Source organism: Silene latifolia, chromosome 4 (genome assembly GCF_048544455.1).
Source record: "Silene latifolia isolate original U9 population chromosome 4, ASM4854445v1, whole genome shotgun sequence".
In the NCBI taxonomy this organism is placed as follows: Eukaryota; Viridiplantae; Streptophyta; class Magnoliopsida; order Caryophyllales; family Caryophyllaceae; genus Silene; species Silene latifolia.
Genome location: NC_133529.1, coordinates 45,350,521 through 45,361,300, shown reverse-complemented (window position 1 = coordinate 45,361,300; position 10,780 = coordinate 45,350,521). Strand labels below are relative to the sequence as shown.

The 10,780-nt window shown below is 42.2% G+C and overlaps 1 non-coding gene across 1 annotated transcript; it reads right to left on the bottom strand.

Moving 5' to 3' along the window:
* Positions 1-9,155: 9,155 nt before the first annotated feature.
* Positions 9,156-9,262, bottom strand: LOC141654063 (small nucleolar RNA R71). Its single transcript, XR_012547642.1, has one exon. It is a non-coding gene; the product is annotated as a small nucleolar RNA R71 (small nucleolar RNA).
* Between the last annotated feature and the right edge of the window lie 1,518 nt (positions 9,263-10,780).

The window sequence follows — 10,780 nt, the reverse complement described above, 5'->3', positions numbered from 1 at the left end:
GATCCAACATAGCTCGGATCAAACACAGGTTCGCCCTAATCAAGGACCTGTGAATGTCCCGCCAAGCGGCCACTAACGGCCCAAAAGCCGACCTCTCTATCAACGCCCTCGACCTGGCTCGGAGAACGTCGTAGAGACCCAAGCAGGTAGAAAAGCCCGAGAAAGTCCTCATGGTGCCAATCTCCTGAAATCAAAAACAGACAACGTCAGAATGCCTATTTAGGCCCAAGACTTCATAAACGACAAAATTCAACCAGGGAACACGACTCACCATGCCCTCGTGAGCACGGTAGGAAAGGTGTCGGTCCAGTCGAAGCAATAACTGGCTGCCGTCAAAACCCTCGGCCCACTCAGGCGCCGCCCGTAAAAGCAAACCCCGCGGGGCCGTAACTCGCCTGGCTCTCCAGCTCGCGACGTCAGCATCGTCCTCGGCTGTCTCCACTCTCCGTCTCTTATGGCCACGAGACTCGACGTGGTGGGTAGGGCCCAACTCAACGACCCTGTTGACGTCCCGCAACGACCGCCTAGTCGCCCGAGGACGTCGCTCCCTCGAAGAAACCCTCATCCCGGAGGTACTCGCCTCAGCCCCAGTCTGAGCTCTCCCAGTGCTAACAGCCCCAACAACGGGCTCCCCACGCTCCTCGATGGCCCCTGAGGCCCCAACAGGCTGCTCAGGAGGTCTCTCCTCCTCAGTGACGTCCTCCACCACTACGGCGGGCGTGCTAACCAGAGTACTAACCGGGCCCGACCCGAACAACTCCTCTAGAGTCGCAGCGACAGACCCGGTCTGTCCCAAACACTCTCCTACAAACAAAAACGTCAGCCGAAATTTCGGCATTACGACGACATGAAATGGATAAATCCAAAAACAAAAACACAACCTGCAAAACAAAAACAAGGGCAATCCCGCCAGAAATCCAACCAAACAAAACCATTCACAAAAAAAAAAACACAAAAACGACTCGCCCCTCTTTTCAAGCAAAAGACGAGTCAAAACCACAAAAACGGCATTTCAAGACCCATACAAGGTCCGCCTACAAACCAAAATACATTCCCGACACAATTGGGTATTTTTCTACGGCTCAAAAAAGCAATTCATATGCTAATTTGAGCCCAAACCGGTCAAAATTCAAAAACGACCGCAAAAAGGCAAACGTGATTTTATCACGCCTCAAGGTGACCTAAATTACCAATAAGGTCCAATTCAAGGCAAACTGACTCAATTCAAGCCCAAACAGGCGCTTATTTAGTCAGACATAAGACCGTCGCAAAAGGCAAAAATCCAATTTTGCCCACAAACATCCAACGAAGGTCCTTAAATGGCAAATACGGGTTTTCCCAACTACAATGCAAACTAGTGGGACCCACTACCCAAGCAAATAAACTTGGCATTGTGAAATGAGACGGTTTCTCGCCTCACTCACGTTTTTTCGAGCATAGGGAGCGGGAACGGGGACCAAAATGCAAACTAAAAGCACCCCTATACTCCTAAACAAGTTTCTAACCTAATGCAAGCATCAATTTCACTCGAAATGGGCTCAATCAAAAACGCCCAATTCGATTTTTAGGGCAAAATTCGCCCTAATTCAATCAAGCTAAAGATCAACAAATTTGAATGGATTCAAGAGGAAACACTTACCTTGAGATGACATTGTTGATGAAGGCAAGAACTCGAACAAGCAAGAAGGTCCTTCAATGGCGATTTTCGCAGGTTTGTGTCGAAAATGAAGAAGGCGGAATGATGAATGAGATGCGGCCTGAACTCGCGTCTTTTACAGAAAAATAGGGAAGCCCCTTTGGTTCGCCAGGTGGCTCGCGCCTAAATCAGGCCTCCCCTTTGCTTTTTCAGCGGATTTTGGGCTTTAGCCCAATTTCCCGTGACAAACTTCAAATTTTCATTTGACGATATTAAAGGTCGTCATTTTCTCAAAAAAACAAATAGTAAAAATTCAAATTCACTATTTTCGGAAGCTTTAAACGACGGCACATAAACCGTCCCTCCAATCGAATAGTGAAAATTTAAATTCACTATTTTCGAGAGTTTTCAAGCAAACGGCGATCAAAACCGCCAATTCCAAAAATAATAGTGAAATCAAATTCACTATTTCCCTCCAATTTCATAAATAAATAGCAAAATTGCAAAAACCGCTATTTCTCCAAATTTTAAACGACGGCAATTAAAACCGTCATTTTCAAAATAGTAGTTGGAATTTGAATTCCACTATTTTCACCGCACATGTCAACGGCGGCACATAAACCGTCACTTCGAACAATAGTTAAGATTCCAAATTCACTATTTCTTTCAAAAGTCAACGGCGGCATATAAACCGTCACTTCAAGACGCAATAGCAAACTCAAAATTTGCTATTTTCCTTCAAAATTAAAACAAACGGCGATCAAAACCGCCACTTCAAGTTCAAAGAAGAACGACGAATGGTGAAGATTCCCAATTCACTATTCCTTCAAGTACCAGCAGGGGGCTTCCTCGCGGAACCCGCTCATTTCAAAAACAGTGATAGTGAAAATCCATACTCACTATTCCCACAGCGGCATCACGAGTTCGCTACTTTCAAAACAAGCCCATTCGACGCGGCTGTTCCCGTGGTCCATTGATCGACCTTACCAATTAGCTGGCGAGCCTTTGTCCGCAACCTTTCAAGGACAGATCCCGAAGATGCCTCGGGTACATTTCCTTACAACGGCTGGCGAGCCTTTGTCCGCAACCTTTCAAGGACAGATCCCGAAGATGCCTCGGGTACATTTCCTTACAATGACTGGCGAGCCTTTGTCCTCAACCTTTCAAGGGCAGATACCGAAGATGCCTCGGGTACATTTCCTTACAACGGCTGGTGAGCCTTTGTCCGCAACCTTTCAAGGACAGATCCCGAAGATGCCTCGGGTACATTTCCTTACAATGGCTGGCGAGCCTTTGTCCGCAACCTTTCAAGGACAGATCCCGAAGATGCCTCGGGTACATTTCCTTACAATGGTCAAGCGAGCCTTTGTCCGCAACCTTTCAAGGACAGATCCCGAAGATGCCTCGGGTACATTTCCTTACAATGGCTGGCGAGCCTTTGTCCGCAACCTTTCAAGGACAGATCCCGATGATGCCTCGGGTACATTTCCTTACAATGGCTGGCGAGCCTTTGTCCGCAACCTTTCAAGGACAGATCCCGAAGATGCCTCGGGTACATTTCCTTACAACGGCTGGCGAGCCTTTGTCCGCAACCATCCAAGGATAGATCCCGAAGATGCCTCGGGTACATTTCCTTCCCACAGCTGGCGAACCTTTGTCCGCAAATGCGCAAGGACATATCCGAAGATGCCTCAGGTATGACTCCTTCTTATGGCTGGCGAGCCTTTATACGTAGTCTAACGGACTTTAAACGACCCGAACGGACAGTCGACAGACTCTAAAATGTTCCCGACGACAGGTCCTTGACTCGTACCCTCGAGTCACCTTGGCGTCGCCCTTCCCGACGGCAGGTCCTTGGCCCGAATCCTTTCGAGCCGCCTCGACGTCGCTTGGGTCTCCAGGTTATAATCTTTGATTGACCTGGGGGCTCTACTTTGACTTTTGCCCTGTCCAAGCCTCAGTCAAAGTGGGGGCTCTGTAGATACCCAGTATCTGCTGAGACTCCAACAAACACCCGATGATTATCGGACTACAACATGTTTTGGAATCGCGGCGTTTGATCGACAGTTTGTGTACAACTTTACGTCGGAAAACTTAAAACGATTTCGAAAATAAAACATTTCAAAAATACCTGGAGTGTTTAATGTACGGCGATGGGGTCACAATGACACTAACTAGAGTCAAAACCGACACCGGACCAAAAACCGACTCGAAAATTCAAATCCCGACTCCAACAACGAGTCAAACCGAGTCAACCACAAAAAACCAAACATTTCAAACCTTCTACCTTAAGTTTTCCCGGATTCATGAATGGTCAAGTACCAAACATGTGACTACAAAACCGAGGATAGAACAAATCATGATTGCGTTTGTTGTGAAAGCGACAACACAGCTCGAAGACCCGGGACGTGGCTCGCGCCTCTTTGAGCAGCCCAGGTGGCCACGTCGCTCAAAACTCACACAACCACTCATTCTTCTATAAATACCCCTCAAATGCCACCCATTTGAGACTTACGCGAGTGTCCGCCCCCTCTTTTCTCCCTTAAAATTCTCGACTTGACTTCTTAAGTCACAACCCGACGCGTATTTACGACCTACCGATCGTAAACACGAGCCTTACACATTGTTTGGTACCGTCATCGTGCATTAAATCACTTGACCGACCACTTCGACAACTACACCATCACTAAACTTTTAAAACACTCTTTTTATTTACCAAAACGGTTTTAAACCGAGTTTTTTCCGATCAAACGAGTTATTACACTTACGTCGGTCACTCGCCATAACCAAACATGTAAGTATGAGGGTGTAAAAATCCTCTTTTATTATGTTTTCATTTGTTTCATGACTCTAACATGCTAAAACATGCATAACATGAACCAAAACATGGAATAAACGAGCCAAAACGGATTTTCGGTCTGAGGTAGAAGCCCCTTTAGGTCGCCAACTAGCTCGCGCCTAAATGGGGTACTCAGACCAGAGATCAACCGTGTTTGTTCTCGTCATTTCCCTTAATCCATTTTTCATATTTGTAATCGGTTTTCACCATTTCAAGTATTTTCGAACCATTGTTATTTTATTTCACTTGTTTTAACCATAAAACATTTTTCACCCTTGGTTCCTTATACCATGACGGTTAAATCCGTGTTTCGGTGATAATATTTGGTTAATGACATTTAAAAGGTATTTTAAAGCCTTTTATTTCATTTCTTTACATTTTCAAACAAGCATATTAGTCACCAACACAAAGTCATCCTTGGTTCTACATACCATGCCGGATTTTAACCCGGGTACGATGATGAGTATCGACTAATAACATTCAAATGGACTTAAAACAATTACTCCATATTCATTTTCAAAACTATTCATGTCAAGTTTGTCAAATAGAACCCAACACCGAATATTATCAAAATGACGACGATTATTCGAGTCAAGTTCTTCAAATCAACAAATGCGGTCTAAAACGACCCCTTCAAATCAAACCGGGTGCAAATACCCATTTCCAACACGTTTTATAACGTTTTCTAAAAGGTCAGGACACGGCACATAAACCGTGGGCTAACCCGCGCCTAAACAGGCTCTCCATTTCTCATTTTCAAAACCAGAGGGAGGCCCCTTACACCGCCGGCTGGCTCGCGCCTCATATAGCCGTCTGCATACAGGGCCTGTCCCTTCCAAAGATTAGTCCAGGACGATCCCGACTCCGGTTAACTCGGATATAGGACGGATCAGATGACTATTCAAAACCACATTTGCAAAATGCCTTACTAAGACAAATGGATCATGTTATGCACCCTAAACCTAATACGGTAAATGGATGTTTAATTTCCGTCTAGCATGCAAATCAACCATTAATCCAACTTGACATCTTATACTTGATACTTGGATTAAATCAACCGACTTAGAAAGCTCTCACATGTTAGGTTTAGATTATTGGATGCGCATTCATGCATTTAAACCGTTTTATCAACTTTTGCATTCAACCAATCAAGATCGATCGAGAGGCCGCTAAACGCGCGGGATTGGGTGTCTGATTAAAGGGCTTCCCAATACGTACCTTCACCTCTTACTCAGAAACTTTGGATAGTGGACGACCTTATCCAGGGCGTAGGAGAGTCATTCTAGAGATAGGATGCTAAAGAGGGACGATTTCCTTATCTTTAGTACCTATGTCAAACGCTGCTTTGTGCTTCGATTTGACCGAGGTATAAAGTGAAATTCGAACGGGTTCCAGGCATCCCACAAATGCTTGGTGGCGACTCCGAACATCTCTAATCGTTTCGAGACCCTTACCGAGACAAAACCGACCGATCTAAAACGATCCGGTCGAAGGCATTTTTACGCCGCTGAGCGTGGCTTTCAAAAAGACTGTTGTGTGTCCACAGATCGAAGTGGGCTTGCAGGTGGGCCATGTCCACAATAGTAATAATAATAGTAATAGTAATAGTTATTATAATAGTAATAATAATAATAATAATAATAGTAATAATAATAATAATAATAATAATAATAATAATAATAATAATAATAAAAATAATAATAATAATAATAATAATAATAATAATAATAATAATAATAATAATAATAATAATAATAATAATAATAATAATAATAATAATAATAATAATAAAGTGTCAACACACCATACATAAGCATTAGAGTCAAGGTTAATCAGCATAACCATCCAGAAACCAAAACCCCACTTCAAAACAACAAGTTTAGAACTCGATTACAACAAGGATCGACTTCAAATGATCATAACTCAAGTTCTAGACATGCAAATGAGGTGAAACAATTGTAGGAGATAGATTATCCTCTTACGTTTCAAACGATAGGTCATAAGCCTCAAACTGACAAGTAACAAAGGAGTTATGACTTTTTTTACGAAAACTGGTCCAGGCGGTAGCCAAAGTCGATCGACAGCTCCTACCAGTCGATCGACCAAATGTAACCAACACTGACACGGTTGTCGCAACCCTATCAAAAATAAACCAACCGGCCCAACTAATATTATTGTAGAGGTAAGTCGGGTATCGTACTCCACAGGGAGGCTAATATTTCTATGATGTGACTCATATTTGAGCACATTTAGTCCCCGAATTAACCTCGCTCCCATGCTTTATAGTACATAATTGGGTCATTTACTATCTTTAGTTTCCCATTTTGCATATTCTTTGAGATTTTGTCGCCTTGGTAGGAAAGGATTGCTAACCTTGCATTTACGAAGCGAAATGGAGCTAATTAAATTGATCGCATCTAATGACCAAGCATCAAAGAGAAGACCAACTCTAGAGGCCTAAGTAGATAATAAAGTAAAATGGGCAATGATGAAAGGATCCTTGCATCCCCGATATGATCCTTGTGGATTGTTAAGGGGGGAAAGAAGAGAAGCAGTCTGCCCAGTAATCCGAGCGGATCATGCACGATCCGGGCGTCTCACAACACCAAGATCCGGGAGTCTTGTTCCCAAGACGAGCGGCTTGCAACACAAGGAGCCGAGCGTCTTCCCCTGGATACGAGCGGATCACAAGTCAGAAGAGCCCGCGACACAGCACGGGACGGGCGGATTGTGGCAAGACTAGTAATGGGGATCCGCTCATTTCCTTCGAGAGGAGCATCTCCTCAACTTTTCTTATGGTCTTAATAGTCATTTAAGCCCTTAGTAACCCTAATCTTTGTACCTAATCTTTAGTACAAATACCCCTTTGTATTACCTAGATTGGCATCCATCCTTAATCAAGTTGTAATCACTTCTTAATCTCATCTTAATACTCTCAAATTAGTCTTAATTTAGTTGTAATACAATTTCTCAATATTAATCATATCTTAATCTTTCCTTAATTTCTCTATTGGTCTTCATTTATTTTGGGTAATTAGAAGATTATTTAGGTTTATTTGGGAGATTGACAACCTTCCATCAATCATCAAGTACTTCTATTATTCTTTGCTTTATTATTTGGGATCATCTTCATAGGTATAATTCTCTTTACCCTTGTTTAATTATTGTTAATCACTTTCATTTGTTCATCATGTTTTGCCTTGTTAGTTTGATTGACAATCTTATTAGCATGTTGAACTTGATAATGAGTGAGTAGTCTTTTAGCTAGGGTTAATGGGGAATTAGGGGAAATAAACATAGGGAATGATTCATGCTTAATCTAATATGTTTTCATAATTAATTTGCTTGCTTGTTGTGATTTCAACTTATGAACATGTTATGTTTGATGAAATGCGAGCCTATGAATCCTTGCATTTTTTGATCTATCACCTATCTTTTCAATGAGGCTTGTAAACATATAAACCAACTCGAGCCTCATTAGACCATGCATAAAGTTGAATAGGAAGGATTAAGTCGACTTGTAGGTGTTGTACAATCTAATCGATTCGGCTCCGGAACCCAAACCTTCTTAGGGATTGTAAGCTTATACACCAACTCGATCCCATCACAACAATAAGTGCTTGCATATAATTGAGAACATGTTTGTATGATTAACTCCCATGAATCCCCTATGAACCCATGACACCCTAGTGCTTTTAATCAATTTTTTACATCTCCTTTTAATTACCTTGCTTTGTTTTCATTACTTTACTTTCATCTTGTTAATTAGTTTAGACCAACTTCATCTCAACCCAATTTGTAACACCCTAAGACACAACCATTTGCAATTGAGAATCCTACATCAATACCCGTCCCTTGGGATCCGACCTTTACTTACCTCTTTACTAAGAGTAGTTTGTGAAGTTATAAATATTGTTTTGGTTGGTAGCTTTTGACGACGCGTTTTAAACCGAACCAAAAATGGCGCCGTTGCCGGGGACATTGTTAAATTGATTTGATTTTCATTAATTGTTTTTAGTTGTGTCTTTCTTTACCTTGGGGAAGTCAATCTCCTGAAGGTTGTTCTAATTGTTTTCACGTTGTTTGATATTTTGCATGACTAGGAGATTACAAGGTAATCCATTACCTATTGATTTCGAAATTGAAAGGACCTTAACCAACAATAGAAGAGTTGCTAGAGGTACTTCAAGAGTTGTAGGTATCGGTGAGATTGTGGACATTCAACCAAATAACATTGAATTCACCAACCCTTTTGCAAGAGAAGGAGAGGATAACCCAATACAAAACCGACCACAAAATCAACCCACAATGCCTAAATTTTAATCACATTCCGTACCAACCGAGGAGAACCTACCAAATGGTACTCCTACACCACAACATCTAACCGGTAATTTCATTACCAAATCCGCATTCATACAATTAGTTGAGAGAAGTCAATTTGGAGGGATGCCTAGTGAAGACACTCATTCATATACGAAGACTTTTTGTGACTATTGTGATGCGATTTCTCAAACCGGAGTTACTCAAGACCAAATCCGATGGGTATTATTTCCTTTTTCTTTGATCGGTACAGCAAAGCAATGGTTAAAGAGCCTAGACAAGGCTACCCTTGGTATTGATTCATGGAAGAAGTTGGCACTTGCTTTCTACAAGAAATTCTATCCTCCGGAGAAGACCAATATGTTGAGAGCCCAAATCACCGGGTTCAAGCAAAGAGATGAAGAATCATTGTATGAGGCATGGGAGAGATTTAAGGACACTTGTCGTTCTTGTCCACAACATGGGCTTAGCGAGTGGTTCCTTGTGCAACAATTTTGGAACGGTCTATATGAAGACTCCCGTAATATTCTCAATATGGGATCCAATGGAATGTTCACCGAAGTTGATGACAATCAAACATGGGCCCAAATCGAAGTGATGGCGGTTCATAATTCACAATATAGCAGGCCTCGAAAGGCTACTAGAGGAGGAAAGCATGAGGTAGATTCCATCACATAATTGGGTGCTCAACTAAGTGCTCACATTGACACCATCAATTTAAAGTTTGAGAAGGCCATGGCTAAGCTTGATGAAGCTTCCAAATAACCCAAACAACATGTTAATGCTATGGTGACATCATCCTCAATTCCAAGGGGAGTATGTGAAAGTTGTGGAACTTTGGGACATGACCAAAGTGAATGTAGGGGAACAAGTGCACAAGTGAATGCTTTCCAAGCACACAAAAGTGGCACCCCTTATTCCAACAATTACAATGAGAATACCAAATTCCATTCAAACCTTTCATAAAAAAGTCAAAATGTTCAAAACCCTCAACCAACATACACCCCACCTCCAATGAGAAATCAAGCTCAAAGACCCTTTTACAATCAAAGCCAAAGTTATCAAAATTAACCTTCATACAATCAAACAAATGACCAAGGCTTTGATGTTCAAAAAGCGGTCCTTCAAATGCAAAAGAATCAACAAGAATTTTTCACCCAAATGCAAAAAGATAGCCAAGCAAAAGACATCACCATCAACAACATACTAGCCCACACAAAGATGCTAGAAACTCAAATGACCCAATTAGCATCTTCTAACTCTCAAAGACAAAAAGGGCAATTACCACCTCAAGGTAATCCCCCAAGACATGGTACACGATATGGCGGGCCAAGGAGGCCAATTGATGAAGATGTTGTGGATGCTAGTGACAAGCAAAGAGTTGAGAACTCTAAGGAAGAAGAACCCACCACCAATGAAGTATCAAATAAGAAGAATGAAGAGAAGGCTAAAGAGAAAGTGCCTATTGTGATTAGACTTCCATTCCCAAGTCGTCAAGCTAAGCCTAAGTTGGATGAACAACTTGGAAAGTTCATGGAAATTGTGAAGAAGTTAGAAGTCTCAATCCCATTCACGGAATTGATCAATCATGTTCCGGCCTATGCAAAATACATGAATGATATTCTTACCAAGAAGAAGTCCATCCAAAAGCTAGAGACTATTGCCTTTACCAAAGTGAGTAGTGCTATTCTACAAGGAAGTTCCCCTCCAAAACTCAAATATCCGGGAAGTTTCTCTATTCCATGCACCATTGGCGAAACTACAATCAACAAAGCTTTATGTGACCTTGGAGCGAGTGTAAGTGTCATGCCATACTCGGTGTGCAAGAGGCTAGGAATGGGAGAACTCAAATGCACCAACATTACGCTTCAAATGGCGGATCGATCAACAAAGATACCTCTAGGGATACGGGAAGATGTGACCGTGAGAATTGGTAAATTCTTCATCCCGGTAGACTTTGTCATTGTAGACATGGAGGAGGATTC